The sequence below is a fragment of the Chenopodium album genome, chromosome 9 (assembly GCF_948465745.1).
Source record: "Chenopodium album chromosome 9, dcCheAlbu1.1, whole genome shotgun sequence".
Lineage (NCBI taxonomy): Eukaryota > Viridiplantae > Streptophyta > Magnoliopsida > Caryophyllales > Amaranthaceae > Chenopodium > Chenopodium album.
The window spans coordinates 60,974,150-60,980,585 of NC_137842.1; the positions used below are offsets into that span (position 1 = coordinate 60,974,150).

At 33.9% G+C, this 6,436-nt stretch overlaps 1 long non-coding RNA gene across 1 annotated transcript; it reads left to right on the forward strand.

The window, feature by feature from the left end:
• Window positions 1-444: 444 nt before the first annotated feature.
• LOC145560025 (uncharacterized) lies at window positions 445-4,474 on the forward strand. The gene is made up of 5 exons (XR_014093072.1): window positions 445-667; window positions 1,525-1,838; window positions 1,967-2,024; window positions 2,147-2,256; window positions 4,315-4,474. It is a non-coding gene; the product is annotated as an uncharacterized LOC145560025 (long non-coding RNA).
• Window positions 4,475-6,436: the final 1,962 nt, after the last annotated feature.

Here is a 6,436-nt window from a genome sequence, read left to right on the forward strand (position 1 = left end):
ATGATAAACGCTTGTAGCCTTGTAAGGCGAAGGTAAATCGATTATTTACTACTTGAATATTGTACATGAGTATCTGTTATTATCAATAAACATAGGTAATAAAATGTTGATAATAAGAAGGCAAAAGCTAACAAAAATCCCGGGAGCGTTGGATTAGCTAGCTAAAAGTAGAAAGATTAACTTAAATTAAACATTAATAACACCGATCAACCCGCGATTTTGTCATGCAATCCCAAGTTAATACCACTTGTCCACTTTAAGTAATATTTTAAATGCTTATTCAATGCTCATGGAGCGTTCGTTAGCAAGATCCTAATAAAAAGAAGTGAAGAACCTATACATGATATGTGTTAAACTAATACGAAGTATATGATTAAATTTGACCAAATAAACTAACCCCTTAAGCAATTTTTAGTGGGTGCTAACTTACAGTGAATGACAGGATAATACAGCTTATTAGCGCACCTCATCAACGCTTCTTCATTTTTCAGGCACCGAATTCTTGAGTCTAACCCTAGAGTCACTGCTCACAACTGAAAAACCCCCCAATTCTCTATCTTCCTCTCTCATCTACTCACTTTCTCCATCAATCTGCCTCTGCAACCGTCACCATCGCTCATATCGCCGGATTCCTTGTACACCGACGCCGGCGCAAATTCCTCTATATGTAAGTTCATTTATTTATTTATGTTCATCTATTCCAGTTCTAATCTCTAGTGTGTTTTTTTCTATTTTTTTTATATTGAGATCAATTTGTTGATTAAATTTGTCCATTTATTGAATTGCTTTGGAGTTTCAATGTCAAAACTTGTGTTTTTAATTAATCGTATATTTCTACATGGCTTTGCTTGATTTTTGTTATATATCTTGTTGGGTTTGATAATTGATAGGAATTTTACTGAAATTCAATTGAAGTGATGGAAGATTGAAATTATTGGTGAAATTTTGGGGCTTTTTGCGTATTTGTAATTACCATTCCATTATTAGTGTTGCTGAAAAATGTGTATTTGTAATTACCATTTCATTATTACCATTCGCATGTTCCTCATAAACAACTAAAGGAAGATGTAATTTGCATTATACTTGGGCTGGGAAACAACGAAGATGTAATTTGTAAAAACTATTTTATGCTCTTTGGTTCTTTATTATGGTGTTATCACCTCCAAATGAGTATAGCTTCATAATTCTAGTTTATCATTGAAGTGGACAAGTGGTGCCATATCTTCAGTTTTGATAATTTCATCTTAATTAGTTTAGCTGACACTTTTTACATTTACGCACCATTTCTAATTTGGATTATATACTTGGTTATAAAAAAAATCCTTTCTTTAGGATTCAATTACACTCTTTATATTCGTACACTACTTGCCAAATCTTTGATCCCTGGTTAAGCTTGATGCCATTTACTTTCCCAATTCTTGCATTTACAAAGAATAAAAGTATGCAATGAAATAAGTTTATTAAATAAATCCAGGTATAATAAAAATTGTTGATTCCCTTGTTTTTTTTTTGGGGTTCTTGTAGTGTCCTTCCATCAAAATGATGTTGATTGTGGACAAGATGTGATGCAATTTAGGAAAAAAATCAATTCACATAAGCCCCTTAAACTTCTTGAACTTGTAACTTTGTAAGTCTTCACTCTCTAGGTTTATGTGATTATTTGTTTTAACTTCTTGGATTAGGTAAAGTTATGGGTTTGCGCGGGTGGTGGTGCGTGTTGGCAGGCGGTGGTGCGTGTGGGTGTTGGCAGCAGCGCCAGTTTGGTGGTGAACAGACTATTGTAAGTGAATTGGACTCCTAGTGATAGTGACTGTGAAGAATTAGACTGGGAAGAAGAGGTTAGTTTTGAACATAAGAAGCTTTTTCCATCAGAAAATTATTTAGTCGTATGTTTTATTGTTGTTCCTTTGCTATTTTGCCACTTATTTTTTTTTGGATTTAATCTTTATAATTCTTTTGGCTACAGCATATTAGGTGACATCCAATGAAACTGGTGTTTGTATTCAACCACGGCTACAACCATTGTGCGATCAAATTAAACACTCTCTGTATTTATTGTTTTAACTCTATGATTTTCATTTCCATATTTTTTTTGTCTTTATATTAATATTATGAGGCTGATCTACTGAAAAATGGAATCTAACAGAGGGAACGAGAGTTTGAAGGAATGAGAAATCAAATCGAGGAATACACATCATAGAGGCAGAGGAGCATAACCTTGCAATCAGGGAATAAGAAGCAAATGCCACCTTGAAGGTATGAATTCTTAGATATAATTTGAAATAGTTGCTTGATATTGGTGATAGGAAGTCTTTATGGTATTCCCCTGTAGTTGTGGGGTTTAAATGTTGAAGTCTTATTCGTATTTCATTAGAACATCGGTTGGATGAGGATTTTTCGGTTTGTTTGATTTATTCGATGTCTTATGTTGCTTTATCCATGCTGCTTTTTCCCTACTAGTGGTAATACTAATAGTTCATGTGTTAGAAATTATTTTAACATATGATGATAGTGTTGAATATATTACAGTGGTTTTTGAGTGAGTTTCCTAGGAAGCTAAGGTTAGTTGATTGTTGTTTGTAGGACTCAGCTAGAGTGTGATTTTTGTGACCGACTAATCATGTAATGTGTGGAGATAACCTAAAAGATGGTGATTTTTCCTACTAGTGAAAATTTGAGACATTTTCTTGTATTCATTTCTCTTAAACTAGGGAAGCTATATGTTTGAATACTAGCTTTGAGTCTCTAATTCTCTATGGAAAGCATGGCCTGGTTGAGTCTTTAATTCTTTGTGAAAAGCATTTCATATTAGAGCAGAGTTCAATTTCCTATGTCCTGAGACAATTAGATCACTGACCTTTTACAAGTGCATCCATTAACTGTCATTTTTTAAAAAAAATTTTAAGCCAAAACCTATAATGAAACCCACCTGTGCTCGATTGATGCACCTCATTTGATCTGTTGTTAGTCTGTTGTTATGTTAATCTCTTGGTTGTATAATTTGTATGTTAATATTTTATGTTTTTCTAGCAAGTTTTATCTGGATGACAAAATCCTATCACCGGAATCAGATTTTCAAGCATGAGTAATCAAATATTCTGGATGCAACAGAGGCACTCTTTAGTGTCAAATTCTATGTCAATCTTGTTGAAAATATGTTCATTTTTTTGACACTTATCTTTACAACTGTTTCGGATGAGTTGAGTTTAACCTTGTTTGTTCAAAGATATTCTTGTGGTGTGGTGCTTTTTAGAGCTAAATCAAAGTTATTTTTGTGATTTTTTGAATGCTTGATATAGTTGTAGCCCCTGTAGGCTTGTGTTTTGTTTTCTTAGATGATATAATATATATATATACATATATATATATATATTTATATATATATATATATATACATATATACATATATATATATATATATATATATATATATATATATATATATATATATATATATATATATATATATATATATATAGTCTCTGAACTATATTTGCTCCACCTCCCCTTTTTATATGTACAATGTTGACAAATGATCCCAACTACTCCCCTATCAGCAGCGTTTTTGGATTAAAATTTTGGAATAAATCAGGTGTTTGGCATTATGCTCTGTTATTATACATTACTTATAGGGTCTATGAATTATCCTTTATTTTGTAATGAACTGCTACTACTTTCACTCGATTTCTCACAACTAAAGCAAGAGAAAAATAAATCAGAAAGAACAGTAAAGAAAATGAGGGAAGTTGGGCTGCTTTTTGTAAAATAAATCAGCTAGAACATTAAAGAATACAATTAGTTAATTACCACATAATACCTAACAAAGCCAATCCCTCCTTCTTTTTTATATGTCCCCTTTTTTTATGTTTGTTTTTTTTTTTGTAGTGCTAACAACTTCTTCAGATATGAGAGCACTCATTCTGTTGATGTGGGCAATAATGAAATTGAATTGATGGGTGAAAAGACTCATCAAGTCATGGTATGAGTATACTTATATATTTTGCTAAGATTACAAAAATATATATATATATATATGCTAGTTAATGTTTTTAGATTATTTATTTGTTTGTGTGATTGAGTTGGAGGATGAGGGCATTAATCTAATGATTAACGTGGTATGGCACAATGTGAATTGAAACAGGTTTTGAAGCGATACCTTATTGGAGGGAATTGTTTGATTTATAAAGGAGAATATGCCAAAAAAATTCTAATATTTATTTACAATAATTATTTTATTATAAGTGTTGTTATTTGTTTTAGTCTTTTAAGTTTTAACAATTCAGACCATAATTACTAATACATATCTTAATGCAGGGACAATATATGGATAAACTTGAGGAATATAAAAAGGAGTTGAGATAAACCCCGACAAAGTCTACTTGAAGGTTGTAGGTGGGCAAAAGAATAGAAAAGTTTATGGTTTAGGGAGTGCTTCACAAATTTACTACAAGAACGATCCTACTTCTCACCTTACTGCATATATAATGTATATCATCATTAGTTCTTATTTGTCATGTTAGAGTTGATTTTTGAAACAATTAGTGTTATGGATACTAATATTGTTTTTTTAATACATTGATACAAAATTGATGATGATATTTTGGATATTTGAATAAAATTAACATTTTGGTTATTTGAATATATGTGTAGGTACTTTTTTTTTTTTAATTGAAATTTGGCCGTCACTAAATTAAGGTCTCCAAATATTAATAGTCAGTCGCAAAAATTTAGCGACGGTAGATTTCTTATGGAGACTAATTGGTATGTTGCAAAAATGGACTCAGTAGTCGCTAGTTTGTTGCAAAAAACTAGTTTTGGTAGTCACAAAAATTAGTCGCTAATTCGTCCCGAAACAATTTAGTCTCTATAGTCGCAAAAGTTTGGCCTCTAGTTGCAAATCCATCGCAAAGAAATTAGTCTCTGTAGTCGCAAAAATTGTCTCTTAGTCGCAAAATTTGGTCTTGTAGTTGCTAATCCGTCGCAAAAAGAATTTTAAAACATTAGTTTTCGTAGTCGCTAATCCGTCGCTAATATTTTACGACGGACAGTAATTTAGTTGCTAAAATTTAAAAGTTAGTCACTAAATGAAAGTTGCAAAGTCATTGCAAATCCGTTGCAAAATTTGTGACTGTTCAAAAATTAGTCGCAAAAATGGATTTGCGACGAGGTCTTTGCCAACTAACCAAAGTAGTTGCTAATCCGTCGCAAATCCATTTTTGCGACGGATTTGCGACTACTTTAGCCGTCGCTAATACCCCTTTTTCTTGTAGTGTTTTCATTATTTCCTCCCATTGCCACCCAAGCGATGCCAGCTCTTGTCGTTCTCTTATCCCATGAGCCATCCACTCCCACAATGAAGTCGTCAAAACCACTTCGATCTTTTCCCAACTGCACAGCATTGAAACCCGGGGAGGATAAGGGTCTTCCCTCGAGTTGTCCCTATTCTCCATACTCTCCCCAATATTTTGGCAAAAGGTTTCCTGCTCTCTTATTGCCAAATTGACAAATTCCAAGGCAAGGTCAATTCCCCCATTGGCTCCGTTGAAGCTTCTCGCATTTCTCATTTTCCAAAGACCCCATAAGGTAGCTATAAACTTAGTGCTACGGGTACCATACTTACCATCCTCGATATAAAACAACATGATATAGTACTGGATCCACTCCCTTAAAGAGTCGAACCCTGTAGAGTCAGAGCAAATTGCTAGGGAGCCATTCTCCCAAACCTCCTTTGCTAGATTACATAGCCTAAACAAGTGTTGGCTATCTTGCTCATCCTCCCCACAGAAAACACAAGTCTCCTCGACTTGAATGCCTCTCTTAGCCAAATTGCATTTTACTGCAATCCCATCGTGAAAAAGTTTCCACAGAAAAATCTTCCACTTTGGGAGAATCTTTAATTTCCAGATGAGCTTTACAAAACCCTGTTCCTCTAAAGAAATATCCAATTGTTCGGCTCCCTGCATATTTGTTAAGAAGTAGTAACCAGTCTTAACAGTGAATTTACCCGACGGATGGTATTTCCAGTAGAGGAAATCGTCCTCCATAGAACGGGGTAGCTCCATCGCTAGAATAGCTCTTGCACTATTCCACTCAAAGCATTCCCTAACTTTCCCTGCCTTTCACATAGCTAAGTCTTTGTCAATAAAATCACTTACCTTCCAATTCAAAGATTCTCCTAACGTTCGGTTAGAATTTGCAATTGGAATTTCTCCATTGACCCAAGCCATGCTAATTGCCTTAATGCTTTCCCCATTCCCAACTTTCCAGGCAAAACCTTCTGTGAAAGACCTTGTCACCTTTTGCAGACTTGACCTTCCCATTGACGGCCTTCCAACTCTCTCATAAGGTCTGGAAATGTTACAAACTCCACAAGGTTGAAACCCTTTATATACCTTTGAGATTACCAGTTGTGGATTTAGATGCAATCTTGTTGCCT